The sequence below is a fragment of the Schistocerca serialis genome, chromosome 10 (genome assembly GCF_023864345.2).
Source record: "Schistocerca serialis cubense isolate TAMUIC-IGC-003099 chromosome 10, iqSchSeri2.2, whole genome shotgun sequence".
NCBI lineage: Eukaryota > Metazoa > Arthropoda > Insecta > Orthoptera > Acrididae > Schistocerca > Schistocerca serialis.
The window spans coordinates 60,318,280-60,328,341 of NC_064647.1; positions in this window are offsets into that span (position 1 = coordinate 60,318,280).

Genomic DNA, 10,062 nt, shown 5'->3' on the forward strand with positions numbered 1-10,062 from the left:
TTGACTCCCTCAAAAGAACACTGCCTGAATTTATGTAAGTGGCCAGGGCAGGTAACCGGAACACTAACGGCAGTAAATTCCGCTGATGCGCTCGAATTGTAGTTAACCAATATAGTTAGTTGCACCGCATAGTATCTAAATTTTAGGAATAGAAACACTCGGTGTTGCTCATAGGAAAACCTCCCCAACAGCGAACCACCGAAACGAACCACCACAGCATGAATGGACGTGGCTTGGATAGTTGAAACCATACTCAACTTTTACGTCCTGGGTCGGTGAACCACGAAGCTCGTAGCGATCGGACAGCTCCACACACGCTCCGACACTGCGCAGGGACCGCCAGCAGACCCAGCCGACTGCACCGCAGCAACCGACCGACTCCTCTCAGAATGCTGACATCTAAAATAGTCGTCAGTGGAAATAACGCCAACTACACACACAACATGACAAACACTTGCGCAAAGACCTGAACGATAGCCAACAGTAACTAAGGACGCACGAAGACAAATCGGGAGGCGATGCACACACACACAGCCGACTCATGAACGATCGGCGAGCCAAAACGCGACCGACGATCCAGCAAGACCGTGGCCCGGCTCAAGTGATGCGTGGCGGCAATGGTGGGGCGAGCCATGTCGACGCAGACCTCGCTGCTGCTCCAACCCGACTGCACCAGTGCCGCATTGCAACTCCCCGACTGGCAGGTCCGGACTGCGCTCCAGACGCGTTCCAACTGACTGGCAGACCGAAGGCGTGACCCGAACTCTCCTTACGGCAGACAATGACCGGGAAGTAATAGCAGTCGAGCAAAGATACTGCGAGAGGGGGTATATATCGATACGCGCTCTTAACGCCGCTCACGGTCAGGCAAAGCAGCAACTCAGTGACAGTAGTAATTTAAATTAACGTAGTGAAGTGGAAGTACGTTAAAAACAGGGTGTAAAATACGTGATGCGGGAAGACGAGCCATACACTACTCAGGCCCAGCATTGAAATCTGCAGCGTTGGTCCCGTTCTTGTTGTTGCTGAGCCGGCCGAAGTGGCCGTGCGGTTAAAGGCGCTGCAGTCTGGAACCGCAAGACCGCTACGGTCGCAGGTTCGAATCCTGCCTCGGGCATGGATGTTTGTGATGTCCTTAGGTTAGTTAGGTTTAACTAGCTCTAAGTTCTAGGGGACTAATGACCTCAGCAGTTGAGTCCCATAGTGCTCAGAGCCATTTGTTGTTGTTGTTGTTGTGGTCTTCAGTCCAGAGACTGATTTGAGGACAATATTATGGAAATGGAAGAGGATGTAGATGAAGATGAAATGGGAGATACGATACTGCGTGAAGAGTTTGACAGAGCACTGAAAGACCTGAGTCGAAACAAGGCCCCAGGAGTAGACAACATTCCATTGGAACTACTCACGGCCTTGGGAGAGCCAGTCCTGACAAAACTCTACCATCTGGTGAGGAAGATGTATGAGACAGGCGAAATACCCTCAGACTTCGAGAAGAATATAATAATTCCAATCCCAAAGAAAGCAGGCGTTGACAGATGTGAAAATTACCGAAAAATCAGTTTAATAAGCCACAGCTGCAAAATACTAACACGAATTCTTTACAGACGAATGGAAAAACTAGTAGAAGCCGACCTCGGGGAAGATCAGTTTGGATTCCGTAGAAATACTGGAACACGTGAGGCAATACTGACCTTACGACTTATCTTAGAAGAAAGGTTAAGGAAAGAAGACAGGGTTGTAGCCTCTCCCCGATGTTATTCAATCTGTATATTGAGCAAGCAGTAAAGGAAACAAAAGAAAAATTCGGAGTAGCTATTGAAATCCATGGAGAAGAAATAAAAACTTTGAGTTTCGCCGATGACATTGTTATTCTGTCAGAGACAGCAGAGGACTTGGAAGAGCAGTTGAACGGAATGGACAGTGTCTTGAAAGGAGGATATAAGATGAAAATCAACAAAAGCGAAACGAGGATAATGGAATGTAGTCGAATTAAGTCTGGTGATGCTGAGGGAATTAGATTAGGAAATGAGACACTTAAAGTAGTAAAGGAGTTTTGCTATTTGGGGAGCAAAATAACTGATGATGGTCGAAGTAGAGAGGATATAAAATGTAGACTGGCAATGGCAAGGAAAGCGTTTCTGAAGAAGAGAAATTTGTTAACATCGAGTCTAGATTTAAGTGTCAGGAAGTCATTTCTGAAAGTATTTGTATGGAGCGTAGCCATGTATGGAAGTGAAACGTGGACGATAAATAGTTTGGACAAGAAGAGAATAGAAGCTTTCGAAATGTGGTGCTACAGAAGAATGCTGAAGATTAGATGGGTAGATCACATAAATAATGAAGAAGTATTGAATAGGATTGGGGAGAAGAGAAGTTTGTGGCACAGCTTGACGAGAAGGAGGGATCGGTTGGTAGGACATGTTCTGAGGCATCAAGGGATCACCAGTTTAGTACTGGAGGGCAGCGTGGAGTGTACAAATCGTAGAGGGAGACCAAGAGATGAATACACTAAGCAGATTCAGAAGGATGTAGGCTGCAGTAGGTACTGGGAGATGAAGAAGCTTGCACAGGATAGAGTAGCATGGAGAGCTGCATCAAACCAGTCTCAGGACTGAAGACCACAACAACAACAACAACCGGATTCCTGATGTTCACTGTACACTTGTGGAATGGTCGTACTGGAAAATCCTCACTTCATTGCTACCTCTGAGATGCTGTGTCCCATCGCTCGTGTGCCGACTGTAACACCACGTTCAGCCTCACTTAAATCTTGATAACCTGTGTAAGTAGGCTGTTTAGGTGTTTATGTTTGTAACGCCACGTAGCGCTCTGTATGAAAATGACTGACTGTGCTGTGTGCAGTCTGTGGCTGATTTGCATTGTTGGAATATTTGCTATTGTTATGTTGGACAGTTGGATGTGAACAGCACGTAGCGTTGCGCAGTTGGAGGTGAGCCGCCAGCAGTGGTGGATGTGGGGAGAGAGATGGCAGAATTTTGAGAGCGGACGGTCTGGACGTGTGTCGATCAGAATGAGTAAATTTGTAATACTGGATATCATGAACTGATATATTTATGTGATGACCTTTGAATATTATTAAGGTAAATACATTGTTTGTTCTCTATCAAAATCTTTCATTTGGTAACTATGCTTATCAGTAGTTAGTGCCTTCAGTAGTTATCTTTTATTTTGCTGGCAGTACTAGCGCTCGCTGTATTGCAGTAGTTCGAGTAACGAAGATTTTTGTGAGGTAAGTGATTCATGAAAGGTATAGGTTATAGTTAGTCAGGGCCATTCTTTTGTAGGGATTATTGAAAGTCAGATTGCGTTGCGCTAAAAATATTGTGTGTCAGTTTAGTGTTGATCAGAATAAGTAAAGAGCGAAATGTCTGAGTACGTTCGGTTTTGCTCAGCTGTTTGAAAATCAAATAACGTAAGGGTTTTATCAGCACAATCATTCATAAGGGGAGGTTTCATACTTTCGGTGGCAAGATTAATATTTTAATTGTTAGTGTTTTGTACCATTTCCATCCCTCCTACAGGGGGGTGCATAGTTTGCGTGCTTGTGTAAATTGTTGAAACTATCTTAAGTTATCTGGTGTGTTGCAGATTTTGCACCTGTGTAGTCTTTCAGAAGCTATTGTGAGCGGTCGTAACTACGGCCGTGTCAAAAGGGAGCGGCAAGGTTCTCTGCCTGAAAGCTCATACAGTCAAAACTTATTTCTTTCTGCTTCTGAATAAATTGTAGCTTTGATATTTAGAGGGTGCTTTCTGATTATAATTTTAAATCTGTTTCTTTTAAAAAATGCTTTTAGGCACTATTAAAGTGAATAAAATTCTCATTTGTTAATAGGAATTTGGTTACGATTTCATCAGTTACTCCCTGGCAACTACTTCCATGCTTAGATAGTGTGATTAAATGTGTTAATGTTCTTGATGAATCGTTAGTAAATAAAACAAATTCTTAAGAATATTCTTTGAAAATAAATCACGGTTCACACTTGTCATCTTATAAAGACGTTGCCGATCGCAGCGCCGTATTTTGCCTGTTTACATATGTCTCCTACACCAGTTTCTTTGGCGCTTTAGTGTAGACATAGATTCAAAATTTACGACCGATGGTGTCCTCCCTCCTATTCTGTATCTTAATAATACGGTTATGGAGCACGCTGTTCCTAATGGAAACAAACCTGAGCTCCATTTAGTTGAGATAACCACGCTTGTCCAACTTTTCGAGCTGACAAGCTAGCGCCGCCTGTCATCGTTTCGTCGTCTTCCAGTGTGACGTTCCTCGGCTCCTGTGACAGTCTCGCTCGCCTCCTGCCAACAGGCGCTGCTGCTGGCCGCTCTGCTGGCGACGTCTGCCGCCCGTGCCCGGGCAGGCGCCGCGACGCCGACGCCGCCCCCGGCCGCCGCCGTGGCCGCCCCCACCCCGGTGCCCACCTCGGAGACGGCCACTGCCGGCGCCCACGACGCGTCGTCGACGCCCCCCGCGGACCGCACCACGCGGCCGCCCGACTTCGTGCCCAGCCCGCAGCTGGAGCCGGGCTCCACCGGCGCAGACGTCGACGGCGCCGGCGGCGGGTGGCTGGTGTCCTCGCCGCCGCGGCAGCCTCCTCCAGAGGCCGGCAAGTCTGCAGCCGCTGGGCTTCCACAGCACACGGGCTCAGCGTCACACGCCGCGTCTGTCAGCCACCGGCCCACTGGCTTCTTCGAGGCACCGTCTCCGAAGCACCAGGTAGGACTTGCTCGGTGGCTCTGCAAGTGACGAGCCATTATTATGGCTTGTAATGCAAGCAGATTAATGAGGATGGTAGAACAAACGGATGCGCTCGAGGATTTCCAGTTGGAAGCTACCCACAATCTGTAGCCCTATAATTAAACAGCTAAAACTAAAACCCAGTTCCACTTGTAGGTTTTTCCTACCTGCAAAACTTAAAACGTACCGAAAACAGGAAAGCATATGGACCAGATGATATAAAACGGAACTTCCAAAATGTGGTGGAATCTTCTGTGATCTTAGATGGGTCAAATGGCTCTGACAAGGGAACCTCACCATCGCACCCCTCTCAGATTTAGTTATAAGTTGGCACAGTGGATAGGCCTTGAAAAACTGAACACAGATCAATCGAGAAAACAGAAAGAAGTTGTGTGGAACTATGAAAAAAATAAGCAAAATATACAAACTGGGTAGTCCATGCGCAAGATAAACAACATCAAGGATAGTGTGAGCTCAGGAGCGCCGGGGTCCCGTCGTTAGCGTGAGCAGCTCCGGAAAGAGAGGTTCTTGGTTCAAGTCTTCCCTCGAGTGGAAACTTTAATTTTTTATTTTCAGACAATTATTATCTGTCCGTCCGTCTGTCCAATGCGAGGTAACTGCGCCGTAGTATGGGGACGCTACACCTAAACAAACATCGAAACACATGACGTCAGTCGACCACATCGCACGGAAGAGAGAGTATTCCTGCTAACGAGGCTCCCTGGCTGGCAGTTGACTGTTTGCTACTTTGGACGAACAGATAATAATTGTCTGAAAATAAAAAATTGAACTTTTCACTCGAGGGAAAACTTGAACCAAGGACCTCTCGCTCACGCTAACCACGGGGCCACGGCGTGCCTGAGCGCACGCTCTCCTTGATGTTGCCTATCTTACACATGGACTACTCAGTTTGTATATTTTGCTAATTTTTTTCATAGTTCTACACAACTTCTTCCTGTTTCCTCGATTGATCTGTGTTCAGTTTATCAAGGCCTATCCACTGTGCCAACTTATAACTAAATCTGAGGGGGGTGCGATGGGGAGGTTCCCTTGTGAGCACTATGGGACTTAAATACTGAGGTCATCAGTCCTCTAGAACTTAGAACTACTTAAATCTAACCGACCTAAGCACATCACACACATCCATGCCCGAGGCAGGATTTGAACCTGCGACCGTAGCGGTTGCGTGGTTCCAGACTATAGCGCCTAGAACCGCTCGACCATTCCGGCCGGCTGATCTTAGATTGTTGCATTTATTTAATGACTTCTGGCGCTGGTGTAAACTCTTTGAAAACATCAGATGTGAGATCAATTTTAAAAAATGCTGAAAACACAATTCTGAAAATTATAGAGAAATTAACTTCCTAATCTCAGCTCATAAAATATTTGCAAAAATAACCAACAACCGTTTAAGAGCCATAACAGAGATTCTTCGCACATCCATATTTAAATCGGATGATGGTGGGACACAGCTGGTATAATTTTTATTAAAATTTTTATTAAAAATGAAACTCCTCCAGCTGTTCTTAAGATGTTATATTTATTTGGCTACTAGTTTCGACGTTTGCGTCAACGCCATCTTCAGGCACTAGAACTCCGCTGTGTGGAACATACATGTGGAGCACGTATTGGTCTGACCGCGGACTTCTGGTACTCAGCCACACACAGTTGATTTCATCAAAGTGTACAGGCCTGAAGATGACTTTGACGCAAACGTCGAAACTAGTAGCCAAATAAATATAAAATCCTAAGAACAGCTGGAGGAGTTTCATTTTTAATAATAACAGAGATTCTCCTATCAGAAGGACAACGTGGATTCTGGGAAGTTCGTTCGTGTAGTGATATATACTTCCTATATAAAGAATTTTAAAGGTATAAAAAATAAATACACAAAAATAAATAAAAGTAAAAATTAAAAAAATAAACAATAAAAAGAATTTTAGTGAAAGACGAGAATTCAATGAAGAGGCACGCTTCCTAAACACTTTTTACATTTTGAAGGAAAACAAACTATGGGACAAAGTGATTAAAGATGGATATCCCAGTCATCTATAAAAATATCATAGATAGACACAAAAACAATAACAGAAGAGGGCTGTGGTGTCACCGCCAGACACCACACTTGCTAGGTGGTAGCCTTTAAATCGGCCGCGGTCCGTTAGTATACGTCGGACCCGCGTGTCACCACTGTCAGTGATTGCAGACCGAGCGCCGCCACACGGCAGGTCCAGAGAGACTTCCTAGCACTCGCCCCAGTTGTACAGCCGACTTTGCTAGCGATGGTTCACTGACAAATTACGCTCTCATTTGCCGAGACGATAGTTAGCATAGCCTTCAGCTAAGTCATTTGCTACGACATAGCAAGGCGCCATTATCATTTGTTATTTATCTTGGGATGCATGTACAGTCAGACCGATGTTCACCAATTATGGATTAAAGTATTCCAGCAGCTACGTACTTTTCTTGATAGTATAATTACTTTACCTGTTCCAGATCTCACGCCAGCCTGCGTGAGCTTAAACGCGTGCCTTTCGGCTTCCTCCAAACCCCGTGAATTGGCTCCTGCCATTTCACAACAAGGGCAATAATAAAACTGAAGAAATAACTACGAATAAGGGACTCAAACAAGGTTGTAACCCGTCACCAACCTCATTTAACGTATATATAAATGATTTGATTAAAACAGGGAAACAAAAAGTAAATCAGAGTATACAGATAATAAATATAAACATGTTCGTATCGTTATTTATGCAGACAATGTTACCACTTTGAAAAACAGTGAAGGTGGGCTAGATAAAGTAGTCTATAAATTACATCAGTCAGCGAAAGGAGAAAATAACCTTCGAATATCAACGAAGAACACAAAAATCATGGCTCATCATCGGAAATACCCTATAGACTCAAAAATAATAATAGATAAAAGACCACTAGAGCAGGTCTCAAATTTTAGAACCTTAGGATGCAACATAAGCTATGACATGAACAATGATATAGAAAATATCAACAAATATCAGTCAATATGTGGAGCGATAAACAAAACATTGCAAAACACGATTAGGAAGAAAACGAATTAAATTTTCGTAGAACCGTGGCTACACCTGCATTACTACGTGGAAGTGAGCCATGGATCCCAAAAACACGCAATAAAACCAAACTACATGGAGCAGAAATGAGATTTCGTAGGAAAGTGAAAGGTGTTACCAGGGAAGCCCATATATGAAATGAAGATAGTAGGAATGAACTAGATATTTATAATATTAAAAAGAAGACTGAAGATCATGGAAACATCACCGACAAAGAATGAGTGCAAACGGTATCCCATGTGTGGCCATCTCGTACCAGCCATGAGGAAGGAGGGACGTAGGAAGACCCAGAACTAGGTGAAGACAGAACAGGTCCTACCTAGGTGCCCAAGCCTTGAAGTACAGAACAAGAAGAAGAAGATTTCAGAATCTAAAACGCTGGCTTGATCTACGCGTTAGGGGGTATAATCATACGTTACAGGTTTAACACCTGAAGACGAGCACTAAAGCTGGAAGCTGCGTACACCTCTTCAGGCAGCATAACTCATGGTGCGCAAATTACCCTGACTATATTCGAGCAATATTTGATAACGAAAGTACTTGGCGACTTCCAACAAACTTTATACAAAATTTCAAGCCTATTCGAATATGTTATCGCACTGACATCCCCCACAAAACAATGAAAAGAAAAAAATTGTCGATAAGTAAATTTTTTGCTGTCCGTGCAGTAAAACTTAAGCATCAAGCACGACATTTTGGTTTATTACGTCTTCCCTACTAAATCTATTCGCAACACAGTCTGTAGACAGTATTCAAATACCGCTAAACGTACCTACAGTATTACCCATTGTGCTACACCTACGTCACATGATACGACGTCATAAACATTCATATCGGTGAAAAATTATGTCTTCAACGACAAAGGTTTTACACGCTAAGCGCCAATTACGAGGTATGTCCACAAAGTAAGTTCCGTTTAGTTATATAAAACAATCGTGTACAGATACACAAAAAATATTTATTGTACAAAAATCTACAACTGTTGAACTACTTTTCTACATAGTTCCCGAAATTTTGTAGGCACTGTAGCGTGGCAGAAGTTTTTGTATGCCTTCTTCATAGAAGGTTGCCGCCTGTCTATTCAACCATGTGGTAAAATGTTCTTTCAGCTCGTCATCATCGTTGAAGTGTTGACGACCAGGGACAGGTTTTTGGTGTAAGAAGAGACGGAAGTCGCCAGGAGCGAGGTCCGGGCTGTACGCAGGATGGTCGAACGCGTCCCAGTGAAATTCCCGTAAGAGTTCCAGAGTGAGTTCCCGTGAGAGTTGTTTGGCCACATTCGCTGTGTGAAGTCGGGCATTATAGTGCAAAAAAACAACATTTTTTAACAGTAATCCTCGGCGCTTGTTCTGTATTCCGCGGCGCAATTTCTTAATGGCCTCGCAGTAATCATCTGCATTGATTGTTTGGCCTCGTTGTAAGAAATCAATCAGCAAAATGCCTTTTCTGTCCCAAGAAACGGTGCGTATGACTTTTAGAGGTGTCAAGATTTCCTTTGGCTTAACAGTCGTTGGGGATGGAGTGTGCCTCCATTCCACTGACTGCAGTTTTGTCTCAGGGGTGTCCTACGATACCCAAGTTTCATCCCCCGTGGCTATCCGAGAAAGAAAACCATCGCCTTCTGCACTGTAGCGTGTCAAAAACTGAAGTGCACTGCCTATCCGTTGTTTCTTGTGTTGTTCAGAGACAATTTTGGGTACCCAACGTGAGTAACGTTTTCGGAATTTCAGTTTTTCAGAAATAATTTCATGAATTGGGATCATCTATAGCAAGGCCACTGAGTGTAAACTTACGGTTGTGCTTAATCGTCTCTTCAATTGTGTGCAACAGTTCATCAGAAACCACAGACGGGCATCCACTTCGTTCTTCACCGTGCACTCGATCACGTCCTTCATTGAACAGTCTGACCCATCTTCTAAGCATTGCATCACTCATAGCATTTTGGCTGTAAACCTTGCAGATTTGTCGATGAATTTCCTTTACCTTAACTTTCTTTGCATTAGTAAACAAATCACACGTTTGATTTCACATGTGACGGCATTTTCAATTACGGCTGACGTTATAAAGAAGCAATACAAAGCACACGTCGGCAGCAGCGATCTGACAATGGCGTACACGTCTTCTCCTTGAGTCAGAGTAACTGCCGCGCATGCTCGGAACTCCGATCGCAGCGCTGCCGCGGATAGAAATGGAAACTGAACTTACTTTGTGGACGACCGT